General features: G+C 44.4%; 1 protein-coding gene across 1 annotated transcript in view; it reads right to left on the bottom strand.

Annotated features, from left to right (window-relative positions):
* The window catches only part of FKBP5 (FKBP prolyl isomerase 5), a 95,274-nt gene extending 74,710 nt beyond the window's left edge, over positions 1–20,564 (bottom strand). Inside the window, 1 exon segment of the mRNA XM_030221271.1 lies at positions 20,478–20,564. The gene's annotated coding sequence lies outside the window, so the exon portion shown is untranslated.
* Positions 20,565–27,624: the final 7,060 nt, after the last annotated feature.

Raw genomic sequence — 27,624 nt, 5'->3', positions numbered from 1 at the left:
GCCTTTTAACATTAGAGCTGAACAAATTACTTAAGGGTCCCCTAGCTGTGGTAGGCATACTGTGCACCAAATCGACCCTACTGCTGGGGTAGCACAGGCACCTGGCGGTAATTCCGAAGTTGGTACACACCATTTTCAGCAGTAGAAAATAGTTTTATAATTTCTACCATGTGGAACATTCCCGGCAATAATTGTCAGCACAGCCACACTGGCACACACTGCCCGATTACTGCACGAGTAGCACGTGAGCCCTTACCATCTTCTAAATAGGTAAGGGCTCAGGCAGTAATTAGCGCACAACCATTTACTGCCCCATTTTATAAAAGGCCTTTTTCATGCCCCGGTAAAAAATGGCCCAACGAACTCCAATTTCACACGCCAAAACTAGTGCAGGCCACTTTTTACCATTGTTTAGTAAAATCTCTCCTGTGCTGGCCCAATGATACTGTCCCCAAATCACAGGTAAACCCCTACACAGGCTTCTCAAAAAGAAATATAGTGTACCACTGTAGTTGCACTAAACCAAACAGCACAAACCTGACAGAGGGGAAGAAAGTTCATATTCAGTAACTACAGGCCTTGCGACTCCGATTAGGTGGCTGAATCCAGAGAGCTGTGGGAACACAGAGACACCCCCTCTCCTCCAGAATGCCACATAAAGCAGAAACCTACTCTCTTCCAGCATTATTTTTTTTCAAAGCTCGGTGAGGAGGAAGAAGAGACAAGGAGAGGGGAGGGACCTGGCACCACTAGGTGTACCTTAAGTCAGGCACCTCTACTGGCCTAGACACCCCAAGCTCAACTGAGCCAGGGAACCCTGAATAGGAGCCACAGAAGCAGGAGAAACCAGGAGCCTGTGAGAGACCATCCATCACCTGCTAGAGACACAGAATATTGACTAACCAAGGAGCATACCATCCTATGTAGCAGAGCTCAGTTTGGTACTCTTATCTCCACCTGCTGGTAGATGGTCATAACCCACAAGTCTCTGGATTCGTCTGCTGCTAAGGAAGGTGATTTCTAGGTAAAGAATGCAAGCCAGAGCATTTGAATATGTCCGTCAAATGTCTGTTTGAGATCATGGCTTGGAGTTGCATGACAGCAAGTGCTGATATTGTACACATCTCAACACCATATTAAATGCCAAGGAATACATCAAGATATTGCAGGATCAGTAGAGAAATTTTTTCCAGGTGACTACATATTTCAGAACGACAATGCCCCATGTCGTCGAACAAACGCAGTTGTTGATGATGAAATTGGCCAACCCCGTCACCAGACCTGAATCCAATCAATTTGTGGCATGAAATAGCCTCCCCCATTCTCTATTTCTGTGGATAACACTCCCATGCTTCCTGTCTCATCAGCTCGTAACCTTGGGGTCATCTTCGACTCCTCCCTCTCCTTCTCTGCACATATTCAACAGACTGCTAAAACCTGTCGTTTCTCTCTCTATAATATCAGCAAAATTCGCCCTTTCCTTTCTGAGCACACTACCAGAACCCTCATCCACACTCTTGTCACCTCTCACTTAGACTATTGTAACTTGCTTCTCACAGGTCTCCCACTTAGCCATCTCTGTCCTCTTCAATCTCTTCAAAATTCTGCTGCACGACTAATATTCCGCCAGTGTCGTTATGCTCATATTAGCCCTCTCCTCAAGTCACTTCACTGGCTTCCTATCCATTTCCGCATACAGTTCAAACTCCTCTTATTGACCTATAAGTGCATTCACTCTGCAGCTCCTCAATACCTCTCCACTCTCATCTCTCCCTACATTCCTCCCCGGGAACTCCGTTCACTGGGTAAATCTCTCTTATCTGCACCCTTCTCCTTCACTGCTAACTCCAGACTCCGTTCCTTTTTTCTTGCTGCACCATATGCCTGGAATAGACTTCCTGAGCCGGTACGTCAAGCTCCATCTCTGGCCGTCTTCAAATCTAAGCTAAAAGCTCACCTTTTTGATGCTGCTTTTAACTCCTAACTCTTGTTCACTTGTTCAGAACCCTTATTTTATCATCCTCACTTTAATATTCCCTTAGCTCTTGTTTGTCCCGTTTGTCTGTCCTAATTAGATTGTAAGCTCTGTTGAGCAGGGACTGTCTCATGTTCAAGTGTATAGTGCTGCGTACGTCTAGTAGCGCTATAGAAATGATAAGTAGTAGTAGTAGTAAATATCCAAGCAGCGTCCTGCATCGGAGAGCAGTCAGAAGCACTCACTGCAGCCCAGAATCAAGTGGTCACCATCTTCTAAAGTTCATTTTTTCAATACCAGGATGATGTAAAGGCTGATCTGCCAATTATTAACCATTACTAAACACACACCCAAATGGCCATCTTCTTGCCATATTTTAAAAAAATATAATATCTTTATTTTAATTGTATACTATCATAGAAACATGATGGCAGATAAGGGCCAAATGGCCCATCCAGTCTGCCCTTCCTCATTAACCACTAGCTCTTCCTTTCCAAAAGGGATCCCATGTGCCTGTCCCACATTTGCTTAAATTCCGACACAGTCCTAGTCTCCATGACCTCCACCAGGAGGCCATTCCATGCATCCACCATATTACATGAAACAGTATTTTCTTAACTTCATCCTACACCCTCTCATTCCAGAGTTGTCCTTCATTTGGAAAAGGCTCACTTCCTATGCATTAATGCCACTGAAGTATTTAAATGTCTCTATAATATCCCCTCTCTCCCAACATATACACGTTGAGGTCCATGAGCCATTCCCCATATGTTTTATGACAGAGACCATTTACCAATTTGGTAGCCGCCCTCTGGATCAACTGCATCCTGTTTATATCCTTTCGCAGGTGCAGTCTCAAGAATTGCACGCAGTACTCCAAATGGGGCATCACTAGAGACTTATACAAGGGTACTATCACCTTTTTTTCTGCTGGTCATCCCTCTCCTTATGCACCCAAGCATCCTTCTGGCTTTGACCATCACCCTTCTACCTGCTTGGCCACCTTAAAGTCTTCGGACACAATCTCTTCTTCCGTACAAAGAAGCATTTCACCCCCTGTACTGTACCATTCCCTTGGAATAATGTAACCCAAGTGCATGACCGTACATTTCTTAGCATTAAATCTTTATTTTCAGACCAGTCGTCTTCAAGCTTCGCTAGATCCTTCCTCATGCCATCCACACCCTCTGGGGTGCCCACCCTATTACAGAGTTTGGTCATCCGCAAAGAGACAAACCTTACCAGACAGTCATTCTGCAATATCACGCACAAAGATGTTAAAAAGGGCCAGCCCAAGGACCAATCCCTGTGGCATGCCACTGTACACAACATATGAATTGCTGCTGAGCCACACTGAAATTGCAAAGTATAGATTAGTATCTGTGTTTTAACGCCATTTTGCATATGTAACATGCATTTATGACTAAAACAACATTACAGAATCATTGTGCAGGATACCACAAAGATCAACACTAAACAAGCACAAATTTTAGAAATGGAAATTAAACGAGGTACTGAAATTCCACATCGCAAACAACCTATTCTAGACTTTTGTGCACCACTGTAGGCTTTGCTATGGATGTGGCAAATGCCATCCCATATTGCTGCCACACCAGGACCAAAAATCAAATTAGGCAGGGGGAAACTAAATGTCCCATAGTGAGCTGCAAGATTTGGCAATGCTTACTGTAGTGCAGTGGTTCCCAAACCTGGTCCTGGAGGCACCCCAGCCAGTCAGGTTTTCAGGATAGCCACAATAAATATTCATGACAGACATTTGCATGCAGAGGAGGCAGGACATGCAGATCTCTCATCAATATTCATTGTGAATATCCTGAAAACCTGACTGGCTGGGATGCCTCCAGGACCAAGGTTGGAACCACTACTGTAGTGGTTTCCATACCCAGTCCTGGAGGCACCCCAACCAGTCAGGTTTTCAGGATAGCCACAATAAATATTCATGAGAGACATTTGCATGCAGAGGAGGCAGGACATGCAGATCTCTCATCAATATTCATTGCGAATATCCTGAAAACCTGACTGGCTGGGATGCCTCCAGGACCAAGGTTGGAACCACTACTGTAGTGGTTTCCATACCCAGTCCTGGAGGCACCCCAACCAGGAAGAGTATTTAGATGGAAAGAAAGAAATGTGTATGGAGAGGAAAGATTAGAGTGGATGTGAAAGAGAGGAACAAATGCTGGTGGCATTGGTGAAAAGTTGTAATATAGTCCTTCACCAACATTAATTTTTATTGTAGTTCATTAGTGACTCAATTGAGTTCAACAATTAAAGTTCAAAAGATATTTTTATTTATATTTTAAAATTTATATCAGGATACCAACATTCTCTATTGATCCCTCTCACTACTGATAAAAGAAATATGTGAAAGTAAAGGAGGAGCTAAAAATAGACCTCAAAATTGATATTTCTCACATACATTGTTCTCGTTTCCTAGTTTATAACAGGCTTCTTCAGGGAACAATGCGGGCAAAACTAGTGGTCGGAACTGCAACTAAGAAAGAAAACGATTTATAAAACAGTCCTGTCTACCGATATTAGACTTACATTTTGAGTATTACAAAATATTTTCACAGAAGTGTTAAAGGACCTTTATTTCAGACAACTGCACATTTTTGATGGTGAAGTTAGTTATTTTTAGTCACTAGAAAGGAACAGGGAGATGTGGTGTTGTAGTACTTAAAACTAGGGAATGAGAACAACATATGTGAGAAATATCAAATTTTTAGGTCTATAATGAGCCCCTCCTTTATATTCACATTTATTTTTATTCACTAGTGAGAGGATCAACAGAATGTCAGTATGCAGATAAATGTTAAAATATAAACAATATATCTTTTGAATTTGAGATGGTTGAACTCGATTGAGTCATTATTGAACTACAATAGAAGTTACTGAATATTAGTGAAGGACTATATTACAATCTTTTATTCCAAATATATTGATCTTATTTGGTTGGTAGATCGTATTTTTTATTTTTTTTAGTTTCTAAATATATACCACACAATTTTCCAGAATACTGCAGTGATTCCCAACCCAGCCAGTTTTCAGGATACCCACAATGAATAAAATGGAAGTAGTGCATGCATATTTAATTTGGCACAGTGTGACAACAGACTTAAAACTCTGCAACGTTGCAGAAGTTTAACAAAAGAAAAAAAAGTAATGTGAAACAAAGCTTACAGGACAAAGACAACTGTTGAATAACAAGAAAAAGGCCCTTCTTATCCAAAAGCAGTCAGGAAAAGAAACATTTCTGTTTAAAGATATATGAGGGAAAGAAATAAGCCTTCTGAGCAGTGTTGCCAGACGGAAAAAAGTTTCCACGCCCCAAAACCAGCACAAAGTCATTTGCATATGAATGACCATTAATAAATATTAATTAGGTCATTTGCATACAAACGTCATTAAGCCCGCCTCCATGGGGCTTCTATTGGCCGCGGCCGAGGGAAAACCAGCCAACCTGTGGCAGTGCGAAAAAACCATGGCCGGCGAAAAAATCGCGGCAGGGCAAAAAAAGCCGCCCAAAATCCCACAACCCGCACGCAGCGTGAAAAAGCCACAGCGAGTCACAGAAAGGAGCCCATTTGGGCGAGAAACCCGCAGCCCTGGCAACTTTGCTTCTGAGGAAGAGAGGTAAGCGAGGAACAGCTCTACTAGTGACTGATGAAAGATGAGATCCTTGCACAAAGGGAGGATGGGTGAGGATCACATTTAAAGCTCTCCAAGATCAGATCAGCTGGGCTGGTCCTTCAGTAGTTCTTTTTTTACAGGTTTATATTTTTTCCATTTCTTCTAGTTCTTCAGTGTCCCCCACCTTTATCTTGCCCTGTGGTGTTCTGCTACTTTTATATTTTAACATCTTTCTTAGTCTTCTAGTCACCATAGTTGAGGAACAAGGGATCAGTGCTTTCTGTATCGGAAAGCCTGAAAATTCTTGGAGTCACCATCAACCGAAATCTTACTTTGGAAAACCACATGAAGAATACTACAAGGAAAATGTTCCATTCAATGTGGAAGCTTAAGAGAGTGAAACCTTTCTTCCCAAGAGATATATTTCGCAGCCTGGTACAGTCAATGGTGTTAAGTCACCTAGACTATTGCAATGCTCTATACGCTGGTTGTAAAGACCAAATCATCAAAAAAGTTCAAATGGCCCAAAATACTGCAGCCAGACTCATATTTGGTAAAACAAAATACGAAAGTGCCACACCCCTTAGAGAAAAACTGCATTGGCTCCCAGTCAAAGAACACATCACGTTCAAGATCTGCACCTTGATTCACAAAATCATTCATGGAGATGCTCTGGTCTGTATGTCACACCTCATAGATCTACCACCCAGAAACTCTAAAAGATAATCTTGTACACTCCTGAATCTCTACTTCCCCAGCTGCAAAGGACTAAAATATAAACTGACACATGCATCCAGCTTTTCCTACATAGGTACGCAGCTATGGAATGCACTACCAACTGCTTTGAAAAAAATACATGACCTAATCAACTTTTGGAAGTCTTTGAAGAACCACCTCTTTAATAGAACATACCATAACGATCCATCATTTGAACTATAATGTATTACCGCTTTATCTGTTACTCCTATAACATTCTCTCTATACATGATGATTTTTACACTATGTTTCCATGTTCTTATGTAATTACCAATTGTATATGTTAGTCTGTCATGACGATACCATGGCGGAGAAATGTAAGACACTTTGAGCCTGCAAATGTGTGGGAAAACGTGGGATACAAATGCAATAAATAAAATAAATAAAATAAATAAAATATATTTAATTTTTTGTAATAGAAAAAACAAACAAGCAACACAGCTCCAAACAAAGAAATCTCAACACACATATCTAAAAGGGAGGGATCTGGGCCGGTCTGGAGGGACTAGAGGAAAGCAAATTAGCAGGTAAAGTCTAATTTACCCTTCCTTAGCGTCCCTCTGGACCAGCCCAGAATGTGACTGATGGGAATTAACAAAGCAGTGAAATTATGGGAGGGACCCTAGCAGCCCCGCCGACAAAACGCGCACTCCAAAAGCAACCTGACGACGACTGAGGACATCTAAACGGTAGTGCTTAGAAAAAGAATGTAAAGACGACCAGGTCGCCACCCTACAAATGTCTTCTGGAGGCACCAAACAAAGCTGTGCCCAAGAGGCTGTCTGACCTCTTGTAGAGTGAGCCTTAACATGTTCTGGGACAGGTTTCCCAGAAAGAAGATAAGCTGAAGCAATCATTTCTTTAAGCCGAGAAATAGTGGGCTTAGAGGCCATGAACCCCTTGCGTGCACCTCCAATCAGAACAAATGATCAGATCGCCGGAAGTCATCAGTAGAGTTAATACAGTGTTTCAACACCCGTTTGACATTCAAACACTTCAAAAGCCGCTGCTCCTCCGAGCCAGACAAAGAACCTAATACAGGCAAGACTACCTGCTGAGGAAACTGAGTTACTACCTTGGGGAGAAAAGAAGGGACTGGCCGCAACACTACCCGATCTGAACAGAATTCCAAGAACGGCGATCTACACGACAACGCTTGCAACTCCGAAACCCGCCTAGCCGAAGCAACGGCCACCAAAAATACTGTCTTCAGAGTCAAGTCCTTCAAAGTACATGACGACAAAGGCTCGAAAGGAGGCTTAGTAAGAACCGTAAGCAACAAATTCAGATCCCAACGAGGAAAAGAACATTGCAAGGAGGACGAAGGAGATTAACTCCCCTCAAAAAACGCACCACATCCGGATAACTAGCTAGAGACTTCCCTTGGATACGACCATGAAAACAAGCCAAGGCTGCAATGTGCACCTTAAGAGAAGCCAAAGCAAGGCCTTTGTCAAAACTCCTTACACCAGTCCTCAAATATCCTCCAAGTGCGTACATAATTCAAAGAAGTAGAACGGCGACGAGAGCAAAGCATAGTAGCAATAACCTTTCTTAATCAGTTTAGCCCAAGAGCCAGGCCGTAAGACAGAATCGATCTGGATCCGGATGAAAGACCGGACCCTGCGACAAGAGATCTTGCATGACTAGAAGCCTGAAGGGAAGATCCAGCAGAAGATGTTGAAGATCGGCGTACCACGGCCTTGGAGGCCAATTCGGTGCCACTAAAATCAGATATTCCCTGTGCGTCTCGACCTTTTGAAGAAGACACCCTATCAGAGGCCATGGAGGAAAGGCATACATTAGACCGGCTGGCCAGGATTGAAGAAGAGTGTACACTCCCTGCGCTTTTGGATCCTTGCGACGACTGAAGAAGAGAGGAAGTTTTGCACTGCTGGCGGAGGCAAACAGATCCATCCTGGGATACCCCCAATGATCGACCAGAAGCTGAAATGCCACTTCACTTAACGACCACTCTCCGAGATCAAGTATGTGACAACTGAGAAAATCTGCATGAACATTTTGTACCCCTGCCACGTGCGCCGCTGATAGAGCCACCAGATGGATCTCTGCCCATTGAAGCAGCAGCGATGCCTCTCGCTCCAATGGCAGCCTCCTTATCGATTGATATATGCTACCACTGTGGCATTGTCTGACATTACTCGTACTGCCTGGCCTCTCAGAAGATGAAGAAACCTTTGGAGCGCCAGACGAATCGCTCTGGTCTCCAACAGGTTGATGGAGCATAATGTCTCCTGATGAGACCACAGACCCTGAGCAAACTGCCCTTGACAGTGAGCTCCCCAGCCTTGGAGACTGGCATCTGTCGTCAGCACAGTCCATCTGGGCTGATCTAGAGGCATGCCTTTGGTCACACTGGGCTCTCGAAGCCACCATCGCAGACTGGTCTTAACCTGGAGCGGAAGTGGCTGCTGTTGATGAAGAGAATCCGTCTGGGATGACCATCTCGAGAACAGAGACCACTGAAGAGCTCTCATGTGAGCTCTGGCCCACGGAACCACCTTGATTGATGCCGCCATGGAACCCAGAACTTGAAGATAGTCCCTCGCGGACGGCGATTGTGACTGCAAAAACTGATGAATCTGAGTCTGCAACTTGAGAACACAGGCCGGTGGAAGAAACACCCGACCTTGCTTTGTGTCGAACAGGACTCCCAGATACAGTGGGGGAAATAAGTATTTGATCCCTTGCTGATTTTGTAAGTTTGCCCACTGACAAAGACATGAGCAGCCCATAATTGAAGGGTAGGTTATTGGTAACAGTGAGAGATAGCACATCACAAATTAAATCCAGAAAATCACATTGTGGAAAGTATATGAATTTATTTGCATTCTGCAGAGGGAAATAAGTATTTGATCCCCCACCAACCAGTAAGAGATCTGGCCCCTACAGACCAGGTAGATGCTCCAAATCAACTCGTTACCTGCATGACAGACAGCTGTCGGCAATGGTCACCTGTATGAAAGACACCTGTCCACAGACTCAGTGAATCAGTCAGACTCTAACCTCCACAAAATGGCCAAGAGCTGTCTAAGGATGTCAGGGACAAGATCATACACCTGCACAAGGCTGGAATGGGCTACAAAACCATCAGTAAGACGCTGGGCGAGAAGGAGACAACTGTTGGTGCCATAGTAAGAAAATGGAAGAAGTACAAAATGACTGTCAATCGACAAAGATCTGGGGCTCCACGCAAAATCTCACCTCGTGGGGTATCCTTGATCATGAGGAAGGTTAGAAATCAGCCTACAACTACAAGGGGGGAACTTGTCAATGATCTCAAGGCAGCTGGGACCACTGTCACCACGAAAACCATTGGTAACACATTATGACATAACGGATTGCAATCCTGCAGTGCCCGCAAGGTCCCCCTGCTCCGGAAGGCACATGTGACGGCCCGTCTGAAGTTTGCCAGTGAACACCTGGATGATGCCGAGAGTGATTGGGAGAAGGTGCAGTGGTCAGATGAGACAAAAATTGAGCTCTTTGGCATGAACTCAACTCGCCGTGTTTGGAGGAAGAGAAATGCTGCCTATGACCCAAAGAACACCGTCCCCACTGTCAAGCATGGAGGTGGAAATGTTATGTTTTGGGGGTGTTTCTCTGCTAAGGGCACAGGACTACTTCACCGCATCAATGGGAGAATGGATGGGGCCATGTACCGTACAATTCTGAGTGACAACCTCCTTCCCTCCGCCAGGGCCTTAAAAATGGGTCGTGGCTGGGTCTTCCAGCACGACAATGACCCAAAACATACAGCCAAGGCAACAAAGGAGTGGCTCAGGAAGAAGCACATTAGGGTCATGGAGTGGCCTAGCCAGTCACCAGACCTTAATCCCATTGAAAACTTATGGAGGGAGCTGAAGCTGCGAGTTGCCAAGCGACAGCCCAGAACTCTTAATGATTTAGAGATGATCTGCAAAGAGGAGTGGACCAAAATTCCTCCTGACATGTGTGCAAACCTCATCATCAACTACAGAAGATGTCTGACCGCTGTGCTTGCCAACAAGGGTTTTGCCACCAAGTATTAGGTCTTGTTTGCCAGAGGGATTAAATACTTATTTCCCTCTGCAGAATGCAAATAAATTCATATACTTTCCACAATGTGATTTTCCGGATTTAATTTGTGATGTGCTATCTCTCACTGTTACCAATAACCTACCCTTCAATTATGGGCTGCTCATGTCTTTGTCAGTGGGCAAACTTACAAAATCAGCAAGGGATCAAATACTTATTTCCCCCACTGTACTTCAATGACCGAGAAGGCCGAAGATGGCTCTTCTGCACATTGACTACCCAACCTAGGGTCTGTAACAATTCTACTACCCGAGCTGTCACCCGAACACTCTCGTTGTACGACTTTGCCCAGATCAACCAATCGTCTAAGTAAGGATGGACTAAAATGCCTTCCGTTCTGAGAGCCACCGCCACCACTACCATGACCTTGGTAAACGTGCGAGCAGCAGTTGCCAGCCCGAAGGGAAGAGCCCGAAACTGAAAATGGTGGCCCAGCACTGCAAAACGAAGAAACCTCTGATGAGCAGGACGAATACGAATGTGGAAATAGGCTTCTGTAAGATCGAGAGAAGTGAGGAACTCCCCGGAACTTACCGCAACAATGACAGACCTCAAAGTCTCCGTATGGAACTTTGAACGCTCGATTGAACGCTTTGCGGTCCAAAATTGGCCGAAAGGAGCCCTCCCTTCTTGGGTACAAGAAAGTAAATGGAGTAGCGGCCTTGATGCTGCTCCGTCAAGGGAACGGGACAAATAGCTCGAAGGTCCAGAAGCCTGCTGAGGGAATCCCTGACGGCTCTGGCCTTGCTGCGAGAATGGTATGGAGATTCTAGGAAAGCATCTGGCAAAGGGAGAGAAAACTCTAAAGCGTACCCCTTCTCGAATAACCTCTAAAACCCACCGGTCCGAAGTAATCTGGGCCCACCTCTCTTGAAATTGTGCCGAGCATCCACTTGTACAAGAAGCTGGACCCGCAAACCTTCATTGTTGAGAGCGGGAAGAGGAGGAAAGGGAAGTTGCTGCTTCTTGACCTCCTCTACGACCTCCACAAAAGGACTGAGTCCTTTGGAAAAATCTGGAGCGTTGTTCTTGAAAAACTCTGCCTGGCCGAAAACGACGAAAATCATGGCCTCTACCACGACCTGAGAAATTACCACGACCAGAACTCCGTGGACGATCCTCCGGTAACCTAGGAACTTTAGCCTCACCTAGACTATGCACTAGTTCAGGGGTAGGCAACTCCGGTCCTCGAGAACCGCAGGCAGGTCAGGTTTTCAGGATATCCACAATGAATATGCAGGAGATAGATTTGCAAGCACTGCCTCCATGGTATGCAAATCTATCTCCTGCATATTCATTGTGGATATCCTGAAAACCTGACCTGCCTGCGGCTCTTGAAGACCGGAGTTGCCTACCCCTGCACTAGTTTATCTAATTCTTCTCCAAACAGAAAAGAACCTTTAAAGGGAAATTTACTAAGCTTCGACTTAGAGGCCGCATCCGCTGACCAACCACGCAGCCAAAGCATATGTCGGGCCGCCACAGAAAGAGCCATAGACTTAGAAGAAGCCCGAAGCAAATCATAAAGAGCATCTGCCAAAAAAGCTGAACCCATTTCCAGCTTAGCCACTTCATTATCAATATTGGAAAGATCATCTGAAGGACGGTCCAAAACTCTCTCAGACCAACAGAAACAAGCTCCCACTACCAAGGACCCACAAATTGCTGCTTGCACTGCCAGGGCAGAAACTTCAAAGGAATTCTTTAACAAAGATTCAATATGTCGGTCCTGGGGATCTCGCAGGGCAGTACCACCATCTGCCGGGACAGTGTTTCTCTTAGTAACTGCGGAAACTACCGCATCCACTACAGGGGAGCGTAAAAGGTTCTTATCTGAATCTGGAAGCAGATAAAGCCTAACCATAGACCTAGCAAGACGAAAAGCGGAATCAGGAAACTCCCACTGAGCTTGAATAATATCCCTAATATCTTGATGCATAGGAAAAGACTTACCTGCTTTGCGAATACCCTTGACCAGCAAATTCACCTTTCTGGGCTCGGATACCTGAAAATCCTGATCATCAAAATGCAACGTAGAAGAAACCTGAGAGAGAAGTTCCTGAAGATCATCCTTATGAAAAATTCTTACCACTGAGGAATCCTCGCCCACCGGAAGAGAATCCTCCCCATCTGCTGCCTGTTGTAGCTCTTCCTCAACCTGCTCCTCATGCCTCCTCCTCTAAGAAAGGCATTTCCTGACCAGGAAAAAAAAAAGAAAAACCCTGCTCCATCTCCGCAGGGTAACTAGCCCGTTTCTTAGCCATAGAAGCCCCTATCAGAGACCTTTTTTCTGGCAAGTCTACAGGAGCAGCCTTATGCAGCAGGAAGGCTTGGTACATTTGTACCACAAACTCAGGAGGAAAACCTCCTTCACCTGAAGAAAAAACGGGCGGCTGAATGGTAACAGTAGGCCAAGTAGTCAAAAGGGCCTGAAGAACAATCTGCAACGAGGGATTCAAAATGGCGGCATTTCCCGCCAAAACTGGCTCCTGGTGGGAGGGGGATGCGACCACCACTGAAACACCCGAAGCGGACCCCCCCCCACAGCCAGCACTGACGAACTGCCCGAACCTGCACCCTGCTCCTCAGCAGCAGTACAAAATTTGCAGACCCCACTCACGCCCAAACCCCGCAGCTGACAGACGGAGCACCGGCGGAGCTTTTCCGACATGACAGCAACAAGAAAACAGCTGATTTTAAAAACAAAAACAAGGGTGCGAAGAATAAGGGAGCTGCACCGCTCAATTGAAGAAACAGATTAGAAAAAACTGCAGTTTTAAAACAGAAGACCTGGCAGTCCCATTGCTTTTTTTTTTTTTTAAGGCTGCCTCTCCCTACCTCCAAAGTTCTTCTTGTGAAGAGCTTGAGGAAACTTTTCTGTGACTTATAATGTTTTTAATTATAGAATAATAAATACAGCCACAATCATTAGGGAGGGAAAGGGGGGAGGGATTCGGGCTCCTGAGTGTGACACCCCCGAGGCAACAAGAGACCCGCACGGACCTCTGCCTCAGAAAAGCAGGGTTTGTTTTTTTTAAAGATGCACAAGGTAAGAAATTAAGGCATTAAAGAATTAAGTAATCAAAGAACACAGAATTAAAGAATGAGACTGAAGAGCTCACCACCTTCCAAATTTATGGATTGGTTTTTGAAACCCTTAGTGAGTCAGTGACACCAGTGACAGCTAAATGCACTGTGATTGGCTAAGAGAGACCTGGAGGGGCATAATCGAAAGGGACGTCCAAATAGTTTTGATTTGGATGTCCTTGCACATCCCAATCCCCGATTCTCTCCAGCGTGGTCATTTCGGGCATGTAAGAAAAACATGTCCAAGAGAAGGGCGCCCATCACAAAATCTGAAGGGAAAAACATCCAAGTGCTCATCAGGGACGTCTTTTTTTTTTTTTTTTGAGTGAAGGACGTGTATGAAGCCGTCTCTGGCATGCGCAGAGCAGCCAGCATAAGCCCTTCTTTTCTAGCAAAGAGAGAGATCAGACTCTTGATGAACAGAGAAGCAGAATAGTGGGTTTTGCTCCCCAACCAGTAGATGGAGGCAGAGAACACTGATTTTTTAGCAATGTCAACATTAGTATAAGGATTGCTGCATTCCACTCGCCTGTCAGTATATTTGTCAAACCTTATAGGAAATACCTCCATCTTTTAACAGAAACAAACAAGAAAGAATATAGACATTTTTTTTTTTTTTTAGAAATCTTGTTCCCCCAAAGTGAGTTTCAAGCCCATTCAGAATATAGTGTCTTAATCACTAGAAACCAAGATTATAGTCTTCCAGGGCAGGTCCTGAACTGATCTAGCGGGAATCAAGGAGAGGAAATTAGCAGGGAAGGCCAAATTTTACCTTCCTTATCTTCCTGCTAGACTAGTCCAGATCAGTGAGATGTACTAAAACTTCAATATCCCAGGCAGGAGGAAAACATTAACCCCTCTAGAACACCCCCACAAAATGAATTCTCCTCCATCTATAATGCTTCACAAAAAAATGCAGCAACGATTGAGCCTCCGCTTTCAAATATCCTGAAAAGAAACAGTTTTGGCTTCCACCCAGGTTGTCTAGGCCCTCACAGAATGGGTCTCCACCTCTCCTGGGACCTCTATGCCCTGCAGCATGTACGCTGATCACACCAACGTTGAGGTCACCTTCCCCCTTCTTGGGCCTTCAAACAGCAAAAAGATAGCATCTATCCTGTAAAAGGAATTAGTCACCTCCACATAGTGAATCAGAACACTCCAAACATCCAAGATGTGGATAGCTTTGAGCCCTTTACAGTCTACCTTTGAAAACACTGCAAGCAAGACTGATTTGTTTCAACTGCGGGTAGAAAGAAAAGAACCGTATGAAATAACATTGGACTTCCTTGAGAAGGACAGAATGACCTCTGCACAAAAGCTTGAAGCTGAACACCCTCCTGGCTGAATAAATGTCCACCAGAAACATCTTTAACCATTGCTCCCTTCAGTGGCTCAAATGAAGGGCCCAAGAGGGGACAAGGGCCAAAGACAGATCCCAGCATTACCACCCCACCCTGTGAGGAAGACACAAACATTTGACTCCAACTCCGGACTCCAACCCCCCACCCAAAAAAAAATATCAAAATTTGTAATGTCTGGATGGTCTGCCACTGAGAAAGCTAATTGTATCCTTCTTGCATGAAGGCCAGAATCACAGGAGCTTCTGCCTGGCAGCTGATCACACCCCATTCTCTTACACAACCTTCAAAACAGCCTCCACACACTCATATACACCAGAGAAGTAGATATTCTGCAGCCTTTCAACAGGGTAGAACAACTGCTACAGAGTATCCCTTGCATGATTGTTTTTGCATCTCAAGGGCTATGCCATAAGCAAGAAGGGAGCAGGATCCTCCATGAGAGCTGAACTCTGATGACGGCAGCCGTGAACCTTAGGGGCTGCCCCACTAACAGTCTCACTATGTCTGCATACCTGGTGCTATCAAAATGACTAGGGAGCAGTGTCTCACAATCCAGCACACTATCAATCCCACCACTGGCCAGAGTGGGAACACAAAGCAGCTCCTCCAGTGGCCATGGCTGGATCAGCTGAAGATCCAACTTTGGCATTATCCCAGAGGCCACTAGGTCTGTAGTTGGCTGGCCCCACCAACTCACAATCTTCTACATAGCTTGTCCCCTCCAGCTCCCACTCAACTGGATCCAGACATTGAGCTGAGGAAGTCTGCTTCATTCTTCATGTCAGCTATGTGAGCTGCTGAAATCGCCTCAGATGCTTCTCCGCCCACTGGAGAGCAAGGAAGAAATCAATCTGCACTTAGGGGCAATTCTATAACTCGGGATGCCTAAGCATCCCAAGGGGGAGCAATAGGAGCCTAGGAAATGGGACTTGATATACCACCTTTCTGTGGTTTCTTGCAACTACATTCAAAGCAGTTTACATAGTATATACAGGTACTTATTTTTTTTGTACCTGGAACAATGGAGGGTTAAGTGACTTGCCCAGAGTCACAAGGAGCAGCAGTGGGAATCAAACCCAGTTCCCCAGGATCAAAGTCCGCTTCACTAACCACTAGGCTATTCCTCCTAGGATAACCCTTTGTTCACACACTTAACATTTAGGCACCCACACTTACACCAGCCATAGAGGTAACATAAGTGCAGACACAAATGTGGAAGGGATGTGCGTAACCTACTGTATTATGAAAACTATACAAATAAATGGGAGCCCCACCCATGTCCAAACCCCTTTGCAAATACATGCTATGCAATATAGTTGTCTATTTACAGAAAAGTGATTAGGCAGCATACTAGTACTACGGATGTAAAAGAGCACATATATACTAAACATTTAATGAGCAATGGGCACATAAAACTCTTAGCACCCAGGATATAGAATCGCTCTTTACATGTTTACTGAGGACCTAAGTGGATGAAAAGGGACTGCATTTGCTTACATGGTCCTCACTAGAACATGTCCAGTATTATTCCCTGCATCTTTTTTTTTTTTTTTGCAGGTGGTGTTCAAGAAAATGTTACTTCAAAACCTAAGCCTGCTCCTTCAATAAAAGCTGTACTCTGCTTCCCAAGCCACTCTTTAGTTATCACCTGCAGCCTGCTCCAGGCTTTCCGGCTGTAGTTAATTCAAGGTTTATTAACCGTTCTCGATTCCAAAACACAGTATTGATGAATGCAGAAAAGTTTCCGCAAAATGTTGATGCTACTACTGCCTAGCTAGAACATGTAGCAAAGCTCATACTGAGAATTTAAAGGTAGACTATAGCTTGATTAGATACATTTCCAAATGAAACTGGTTAGAATCAAGAGCTAATTTGTCTTAAGGAAGACTCCCAAGCTATTTCAGTAGATTTTGCCCCCACCCTCTCTAGTAAGGTACAATCAGTACTTCGCAACCAACTCCTGGAAGCACTCCAAGACAGTGTTTATTAGGGTTACCGCAATAAGTATGCATGAGATAAATGTGTTTATACCGGAGACACATTGTATGCAAATCTCTCTTATGCATATTCACTTTGCCAGTCCTGAAAACCCAACTGGTCAGGTGGAAGGTATCTAGCATGCACTAGGTTACAGAATTTTTCAGTCCTCTTCTTCGAAGTGCAATGCCAAAAGGTTTTGGAAGGTAGAGCAGCACTGCTTTATAGCATTGCTCTAGTGCTACATTTAGAAATGGAAGTTCCCAGCAGTAGCACTAGGCAGCTCACTTATTAGTTCATAAACCTTTTGGGGCTAAACAGTTTCATAAACAGTAACGCAGTAAATCATGACACAAAGATAAATTGGCCTATCCAGTATGCCAAGTTAATTTGGGTCACATCTAAGACTATGTCCCATCTTGAGTGTTTGCAGAATATCACACCTTTATCAAGCCAGTTTTTGTGGTCTTCTTGTATGCTCATCTACCCAGGATGGTAGAGAACCAGTAGAGATATACTTAATACAAACAGCCTCCTTTCCCCCATGTGTTTTGTGTTGTATTGGTCTGTTTTGGTTTGGGGTTTTTTTTAGGATGATTTTAATTTTTAATGTAAACTGCCTTGATGCATAACTTTTATGCGCATGGCGGTATATTAAATTGTACAAAATAGATAAATGTCTTGCCATCAAGTTTTGTAATAATTTAACAGCTACTAAAAGTAGTAAGACCCTTTCCCAAACATCTTTTTTCAAATCCCTGTAGCCCTTCTAGATAGTACCCAATCACCATAACCATGTTGATATCAACCCAGTTGGTTTCAGGGAAGTTGTAGCCTGCTGTTTCCAACCAGGCCAGTAGCTGAACCATAATTCGCTGGAAATTTAGAGTACACAAATTCTGTGAGCACTTAAATCTAATACCTCTAAATATTAAAAGCCCACCCTTTAAAAAGCAGCAAAGAGGAAGTAAGGTTGTGGAATCATCACACAGACTTAAGACATACAATTTTTTAAAAATATTACATAGGAATGGAGAAAAAATTATTTAAATTCTGTGTCAGTCTGAGTGCAGCACATCTGGTTTACATCATTATGTTATACATATTTAATTTTGTCAATAGTTTGCAGTTAAAACAACAGGTACACAAATGAGCAGATTAGGTTAAGCATACACCCAGGCCTGAGAAGTTAGGTTAAACATATAGCAGAATTAAAGATGAGTGAAAACCGAATCAGCAATGGCACAAACCATGATTATAAATCATAATCAAGCCATTTTCATCTTGCCCTATTTCATGGGCTCTTGTTATTTCATAAACTCCACCCACAGGTAGATCTCCTAAGTACGAGCAGGCTTTACGAATAAAATCCTTCTGCTCATCTTCAAGCACAAACCACATCTTCAGTCTTCCTATGCTATAAATGTTCCATTGCAGTAAACTGAATACCCTTTCCATGCATGCCTACAAAACTCAAGCAGGTTTTAGTTGATCTGGTTCTGAAAACTTTGTGACTAAAGAGCACAGATTGATGAGCAAATTACATTTTAAGTTGATTAGGAAGTGGCAACAGATAGGAGGGACTCCAACAAATCTTTCCAAACATCAAATCATAAAAGGGCCATCCACTGCAATCACCAGCATATGTAGACTATCTTTCAAAGCACAGCAGCTCCATGTTTATCCAGTTGCACGAAAGACGCTGTATGTCATACAAAACTCATACAATGTTCATGGACCATGAGGTTATTTAATTTCATTTGAAAATCTGCAATCATAAACCTCCAGAAAACATTCAACAAATGCAATTCCAACATTGTTTTAAATACCAGTCATTCAACCACTGTGCTGACAGATAATCAATATGTCACGTGCAAAATTATAATGCCAGACACCCCTTAAAGTAACTTTACTGCTTGAGGAGGCAGAATGCTCCGAAACCTCTTAGCACTGAGGACTGAAAAATGCTGAGACCTAATAGCACGCTATATACCTCCCCCTAAAAACGCACAGATGTGCCAAGTTCACATCCTTAGCAGGACTGGTTGCTTTTCCAATGCTATGATAAAACTACAGATGTGATTACTGGCCAGGAAATGTATATTACAGTACTGGACAATTAAAGATCCTCCAGCATATTGGCACTGGAGAAACCAATTGCACCAGCTGGCTTCTTGGGAGGCTAGAGAATCTCGGCTCTCAAAGAACAAGAGAGTCACGTTCTTGCCTGTTTGGGGTCCTTATTTGCGAAGTCTAAGCCATAGAGGTCGTAGTTTACTCTTAAATGAAGGATAATTCCATGGATTATACTGAATAGATCTCCAGGTCTGGGGGAGGGAGGGAGGGGGGGAAGAAGAGGGGGGTTGGGGGGAGGGTGGGGGTTGGATAAGTTTAATCTGATGAGAGTAATATTAAACAGGTTGTATTTAAAAAAGCAAAAATGATACATGTTTATTGACTAATGATTGTATAATTAGTTTGAAGATTGATGAATGTTAAATGCAGAACCTTGTATGGCACCGTTTATGTTCTTGCAATTTCAATAAAAAACGTTTAAATATAAAAACTACAGATGTGAACTTTACCTGTCTGGGGGTGGGAGAGATTGGGGGCACACGCCCCCACACGGAAATTCAGTGAGGGCATCTTCCAGTCCCTTTGAACCCCTAAACTTTCATTCTCTGACTTTAACCGCGTAAGATTCTAGGGAGATGCTGAGGGTAGAGGGGTCCAAGCACGACTCACTGGCAAAGCGCATTTTTATTTGTTACATTTGTATCCCACATTTCCCCAACCTCTTTGCAGGCTCAAGTTTTCTCAGTCAAATCATAAAACTCCAGCCCTAACGCTTTACAGAAATCTATTACCTACTAAAAAAAAAAAAGGGGGGGGGGGGGAGAAAAGCCAAAGTTAAAATTCCCAGGGCCAGATCCAGTGAAGATTTTCTCTTTTAGCATTAATCTTTTTTCCTTTTCCGGAAATAATATATTTTCGGCATGCACGAGGCAGGCTTTCCTTTTTTTTTTCTTTTCTTTCTTCATTTATTGGTGTTTAAAGGAGAGACTGTTTTTTTTTTTTTTTTTTTTTTAAATAAGCCCTGAACCCCCCCCCCCAGTCACCTCTCTAGTCCCCCGTCACTTTCGCCTTCATTCCACGTTTAATTCAAAGAGCGGGGTTTATCCGCGCAAACTATTTCAGGGCGTTTATTAAGGGTTAAAATTCGCTCTCTTCCTATTGAAAACACCAACCTGTCACTCGGAGGAGCCGCCGCCGCTCCGCTTTCATTGCCATTTATTTATTCGGGGTTTGGGCGCCTCATTTCCCCGCCCCTTCTGGGGGGGAGGGGGAAACAGGTTGTCCCACAGCGCACTGGATATTCTCATGACCAGCGTCGTTTATTCGGAGGGTTTTTTTCTCCCAATCTGGCCGTTACGCGCCCCCCCTCCCCCCCCGGACCTGTTTCCCTTTCCCCGTTCTCTCTCTCCCTACCCGAACTGTCTGTTTATTAAACCCAGCGCGCGCCCTCAAACACGTTCACAAAAGAGCAATTAAACTGCCACACGTACCCGCACCGTTGACCCCTTCCAACCGCCAGCCCGGCTCTTCACCGACTGACTCTCTCCGGCCGAGAAACAGGCAGGCAGCGGCGGCCGCTGACTTCGCCCCGCCCCCTTCCAGATGGACACCCCCCCCTAATGACGACGATGCTATTGGGCGTCCCTCGTGTCAGTCTCGTTCAGTTTGGAGCCGGGGAGGCACGCCCTCTCCACTGACTGGCTACAGCGCTGACTCCGCCCAGCTTCCCGCCCCCCCGCCCGCTTCTTTTTCTTTTTCCACTCTACAGTGGCGGGGGAGAGAGCAGGGTTTAAATAAAAAATCTGTCCTCCGATTGGGAGGCCGGGTGATGCTGAGGCTAGTGGTGCAGGTAGTGCCGGGACGGTCTGTTGTTGTGTGTAAGAAGAGGCGTGTTCGCAGCTCCCTGACAGATCTTTTTGCTCCAGGCATGTTATTGGATCAGGCGTTTCCTAATCTAGCAGCAGCTGTAGCTCTCCACCTTCAGAAGTAGGAGAAACTTTTTTACAAGTTCAAAAACATGGCTGTACCACCCACCACGTACCCCCAGCTACAAGTAAATTGGAGTATTGAGCGTAGAATTTTGAAGTCGTAGAGGAACTGAAATTTAAGCTAGATACTCACTTTCTGTGGCACGCAGAGGAAGTCTTGTTATCTCTTCAACTTCCAGGACCCGTTTGAAAACTAGAGATTTCAGTTTACTTTTCTGGCCAACATATTAGCATACTCATGATCACATCGATCGAGCAAAAAAAGAAAGCTCAGAATCGTTACATTAACAAAATCTGACTCACCCTTTCTTCCTTAAATAGATAAAATAATAGCATTTAATCATATGAGGAGCGTTTAGTCTTTATTTTTAGTCAACTGCGTTGCGGAAAACTAGTTTCTGAATATTTGTTTACTATACTATTGAACTGGGAGATGCATTTTCAAAGCACTTAGCCTCCCAAAGTGCTTTGAAAATATGCCTCGATAACATGGATCATGGTCCGAGACAGCAAGATAAGCGAGGATGGAGTCCTAAAATGCTGAAAATTGTGCAGACTGTAGTAAAACGCAGTAGGATATTTAAAATGTTTTATGCGTGATGTCATAGAGAAGGGGGGAGGAAAAGTTATACAAGTAAGAAAATAGGCAACAAAGGTACAAAAGCAGAACTAAAAGAAGGAAAATTAAGGAAACCAAATGAAAGAAAACATTGGACAGAGCAATACGGGGAGTGTATATTTTCGAAAGGAAAATATTAAAATACGTTCCTGCACCTCACATAGAACAATACTGAGACATTGAGGCGTATTTTCAAAGCACTTAGACTTCCAAAGTTACATAGCCCCAATATTGTATCCTGCTATGCGATTATAACTTTTTCAAATTCCCAAAAAAAAACCCACAGCGCTCTGAGCCGTGTATGAACAATCACTCCACCCGCTGGGTGGACGGTAGGGGTGGGGGTGGGGAGGGCAGCATTGCCCCCAGATCCGGGTACTTCCTCTTTTACGCCTCTTGTCCCATAAATTGTCCCATATGCGCCCACGCAAGGATGCTTTTCAGCTTAACTTCTAAACTCACCATGCTGAAAGCGCCCCTTTAAGACAGTCCAGGTCATACCTTATTTCAACATTGCAACACTCCTGGCAAGTCGAGTCACTTGAGCCTTCAGCCAAATGGCAAAAGGATGTTGAGCAATGTGGCTGGAGTGGCTACGCGTGAGTTACCTTTCTGCTCTATGCCAACTTCCCACCACAGTGTCTCTCGTGCACAGAATGGCACGTGTGTGTTCATTTGCTGCCCTTCCTGTGGCTATTCGCACCTTAACCCTATTTGTGAAATTTGGATGTATGCAAATAAATACAAAGAAACGACTGGACAGAGCTGAATTATCCCCCCCGAGACAATGCCACGATCTGAATATCTCCGGATACTGTATATTATCCTGTTTAGCGCACGATGCTTACAGTTTTTGGAGACGCTGATGAATTCAGGGGCTAGTGCAAGAGAAGCAGACCCCCTAGGTTAGTGGCTCCCAAAACTGTCCCGGGGAACCGCGTGACAACCGGGTTTCTGGATATTCTCAATGAATGTGAACGATGCGGATTTGCACGATGCACTACCTACACTGTATGCAGATTTGCGTGGCTCACTTTTTCAGTACTCAGCTGAGCTGTGGCATTTAACATGTCCATAAAACGATGCTTTTTACAATGGCAGCTCCACGTATAGGATGCCTGGGAAGGTTCCCCCTGCCCCAGCAATAGGAAGGGGCATGAGAAAGAAACTCCCTGAGCCCATACGCCGGGCCCCCTCCCTACCCATCTTCAAATCATTGCTCAAATCCCACCTCTTCAATGTCGCCTTCGGCACCTAATCACTACACCTCCTCTCAGGAAATCTAAACTACCCCAACTTGACATTTCGTCCTTTAGATTGTAAGCTCTTCTGAGCAGGGACTGTCCTTATTTGTTAATTTGTACAGCGCTGCGTAACCCTAGTAGCGCTCTAGAAATGTTAAGTAGTAGCATGAGAAAGAAACCAAGAAAGCAGACGACAGGCAGATGGCTTCAAATCAATTAATTCTATTTCTAAACAAATAACATTGCTCAAGCGAAGCTATTCTCCTCTCCCACCCTAGTAATCTGATGTGTTAGCGCTGGAATTGAAGGGTGTAGCAATCTGTGACTTGGTGGAATCTGTTTCTAGGGTTGCTCAGACATGTGACTGCACCTTATTCACACAGTGTAAAGTAATGATGTCAGCACAGCAGATTCTCATCTCAGAGTCTGAAGCACCATAACATCTGTATATCAAAACAGTTGATCCTCAGATAGGGCTCCTCCGTGCTACCTTGACACCACAAACCACAGAGTGAGACAAAGCTGATACCAGAGTTTAAATGTGGAGGACGAACAAGGAGTTCCTGACTGAGGGGGCTGTTTGTACGATTCAAGCAACCTATGGAGTTCAGTCGCTGGTGTTATGAAACGGTTTTTCTTTTTTTTTTTTTTTTATTTTAACCTGGTGATTTCCTCCTGCTCCTTTTGAGTCTCCACTTCATTTGGAACCAAAGCTGGGCTCTGGTGCAAGATGCCCTGCCTAGGCAAACATTCAAAGCCTTATGCTGCCCCCTTACAAGATTCGATCATTAAACTCTACAATCATGACCATCCTACAGTTCTATGAAAATAGCTAATTAGACAACATACTTTTAAATATTAAACTTTGTTTCTACTGCTGTACTTTGAGTTTGTGTGTCTCTAGGACTTACTATTTTGCTTTGTTTGCAGCTGCTTTTTGCTACCTGACTAGATGACAGCCTAGTCTCCTGTAATTATTTATTGCATTTGTATCCTGCATTTTCCCACCTCTTTGCAGGCTCAATGTGGCTTACAATACATAATGAATGATGGAAATGTATAGGAGAATATACATTTAGTATAACATAAGGATCTTGGGTACTGTGATAGTGATGAAACATGATAGTAGAGTAACAAGCAAATGTTGTAAGACAATTCTGGATATATGTGTTTACGCTGGTCCTTACTGCCAATCTTCTTCTCAAAACCTTTAAGCAGGACTTGGCCATTTAAGTAGGCATATGGAATGGAGAGGCAGTATGTTAGTTGATGTCTGCTGGGTTGAAATAGACCTTTCCCCAACTACCTCCCTCTAGTGGGGGGGTTTCCCTCCCCATAGCTTTCCTTTCTCTTTGGCATGAGAGTAATGCTGTCCTGTTATTTATTGCAGTTCTTTTCTGGTTTTGTAATGTTACTATTGTACACACCTCTGCTCTGATCTAACAAATACTAATAAACTGTAATTATTAGGTTTCAATGTACTGTCTTCTGGTTTACCTCATTTATCGAATTGAGTTGGTTATTTTACTCTTGTTATGCTGCTAACGAAATTGTAAGTTTTATGTTACATTGTACCTGTTGTACAGTACCTTGGGTGATATTTAGAAACACTAAATATGAGGCAAGAAACTATCTCAGGCTACACCTCCCAAATTGCAAAAAAAAAAGTGATCTACAAAACTGTCCACCCTGCAGACTTCACTTACCCAGGAACCAAATGGTGGAACTCCTTAGCACCCAAAATAAGAAATATACAGGAATATACTAGATTCCGCAAAATCCTCAAATCGTTCCTATTCATACAAACCCTCACAAAGAACGACCGTATCTCAAACAACTAATTATTACCTGAATTGGTTATTACTCTATTTACCATGAACTTTGTCTTTGCTTCACGTACAATTTCTCACTCATAATAGATTTTCTAAGTGTTAAACATCCATAGCTATCCCGGTATGTTTATGATATTGTATTGCAAAATTGGATTCTTACAACAAATTACTTTCTTAAGTATTATTCTTTATTATGTATCCTATACCGTTTATTTTAAGCCACATCAAACTCAAACTTGTTTGGGATAATGTGGGATATAAATGTCACAAATGAATAAATAAATCTCTTCATAAAGGCGGTTAATAAATCCCAATAAGTAAATCCATAAATATATATAAATTATAAACTATGGGTCTTTATTCACAGCCACCTGGGGATTTCTCTCTATTTTATATCCCTTTTCAATTTGCTTTAGCTCAGTTCTTGGCACCAGGCACCATTTTCCTATTAATTCCCCCTCATAATGCTCCAAGTTAAAGGGTTGCACTGGCTTAAAACTTTTATTTTTCAGCTAATTTATATTTAAAAAGCCATTTAGAGGCTCTTCTAGTAAAGTGTGCTGAAATCTGGACTTGGCGTGTGCTAACACAGGACCTTCCCATGCGCTAAGCTTACATTTACCGCAGCACTTTTTTAGGGCATTTTTTTCACTTTGCACGCTAATGGAAACAATTAATGCGGGAGCACTTACTGCGTTAACCAGTTAGTACACGGTAATCCGAACACATTAGCCAGTTAATGCTTGCACACCCATTCTCCGCCCAGGACACCCCCCCCCCCCTCCAAAAGCTATTTTTAAAAATAGCTTGCACACAGTGCACGAAAAAGAGGAAATGTGGCTTTAATGCATTTTACAATAGCCCTTTTTCCCCACATTAAGGGGTCCTTTTGCCACTCGCCAAGACCACTTTTTACCGTGGTGGGAAAAAGGCATTTAAAAAAATGGAGATCATTAATGACTGTGCACTAATATCAAAATTAGAAGGCAGTAAGGGCTCACGCGTCAACCCGGTGGTAATTGGGCAGCACATGGCAATGCGCCTGCCAGGGGCGTAGCCAGACTTCGGTGGGAGGGGGGTCCAGAGCCTGAGGTGAGGGGGAACATTTTAGCCCCCCCTGGTGCCGCCGACCCGCCCCTGCCATTTCCGCCCCCCCCCCTCCCCCCGCCGCCGCCACTACAACCAACAACAACTTTGCCCTCCCAGCTGATGACTCTCTCGACCCCCCTCCCACCGCCAACCCTCCCCCGCCACCGCCTACCTTTGCTGGCGGGGGACCCCAACCCCCGCCAGCCGAGGTCCTCTTCTTCCAGCGCAAGGCTTCGTTCTATTTCTGTGAGTCTGACATCCTGCACATACAACATGCAGGACATCAGAAACAGAACGAAGCCTTGCGCCGGAGGAAGAGGACCTCACTGGCTGCACGTACAGGACGTCAGACTCACAGAAACAGAACGAAGCCTTGCGCCGGAAGAAGAGGACCTCGGCTGGCAGGGGTTGGGGTCCCCCGCCAGCAAAGGTAGGCGATGGCGGGGGAGGGTTGGCAGCTGGAGGTGGGGTCGAGAGGGTCAGCGGCAGGGGGGTCCAGGACCAAATCTACGGGGGCCCCACGTAGCTATGCCACTGGCACCTACACTGCCTGATTACCACTGGCAATGAATAGCACAGGAAATGGCACGAGGCAAACTCAGATCGATGGCTCAGGGCCTGGGCACAAACAGTGGTACTGTTGTTTTTCCACGTGCTAGCCAATGCGGTAGCCCTACTGCCAATTGACAAAAGGGCCCCTAAATACACATTAACCCCCTGATTCTATACAGCATGCCTTGCATTCTGGGCTGAAATCCAAACATATTCTATAACAATGCACGTAACTTCATTGGCTTACCATGCTAAACAGTGTTGACAACCGCACTTCACAAGCAATAGTGTGCACTGATGGAATTTACCTGCCTAATTCATTAAGCGTATTCTGTAATGAACTGTGCCTAAATCCGAATGCATGCACTTTAAAATGGGCATGGCTATGGGCGGGGAAAAGGGCATTTCATAGATGTTTCAAAAGTTATGTGCGTAGTTATAGATATGGCCCAGTGTGCGTAAATCTATGCACAGGGATTTACACCATGTTTTCATTGGTGTAAATGGAGGTGCATAGCTTTAGGTGCTGAGATATCAACGAAAGGTATTCTGTGTATCATGCGGTTTTTTTTTTAGACACCATAAATATAATCTAGCCCTAAGGGCCTAATTCAGTTTAGTAGAAGTGCACCTGTGGGTCAATAAAAGTGTTGTAAACCAGGGGCATAGCTATGTGGGGCCACGGGGGCATGGGCCCCTATAGATTTGGCCCTGCCCCCCCCCCGCCAACCCTCTCTTGATGACGGCAGCAGGGGAGGGTTGGCAGCGGAGGGAAGGGGGGTTGAAAGGGTTGGCGCCGGGGGGGGCCAAAGGTGGTGGTGGTGGCGGTGGTGGGGAGGGGGGGGTCAAAAATGGTGGGGGGGGGGTTGGCGGCCCAGGGGGGGCTAAAATGTGCCCCTCACCTCGGGCTCTGAACCGCACTCCCGCCGAAGTCTGGTTATGCCCCGGTTGTAAACTGCCAGGCTTAGGGGTCTGGATTCAGTTCCTGACTGAGGTCCACGCCTCATGTCCAATAGGGCTGCAGCAGAGGCAGAATTCCCAGCTTCTGGTGGGAGAGGAAACTATAATCATCGTGTAAGGGTGACACCTAGTGGCTAGATTTAAGACCCATGGATGCTGGGCTAGCCATGGACTGTCACTACAATGACTGGACTGAATTCAGGTTGTGAATGATATTGAACAAAAAAAAAAAAAAGCAGAAAAAAATCCCTGCATAATTGTAAAAGAAGGCTTATGATGCCGAATCCCAGTCCTGGTTCTGACTAAACTGCAAGGTAATAGGAGCAGGAGGAAACTGCCAGCTCAAATAAATT

The sequence above is a fragment of the Microcaecilia unicolor genome, chromosome 12 (genome assembly GCF_901765095.1).
Source record: "Microcaecilia unicolor chromosome 12, aMicUni1.1, whole genome shotgun sequence".
Taxonomy (NCBI): domain Eukaryota; kingdom Metazoa; phylum Chordata; class Amphibia; order Gymnophiona; family Siphonopidae; genus Microcaecilia; species Microcaecilia unicolor.
Note: the sequence above shows the minus strand (reverse complement) of the source record. Positions and strands in the feature narration are given on the sequence as shown.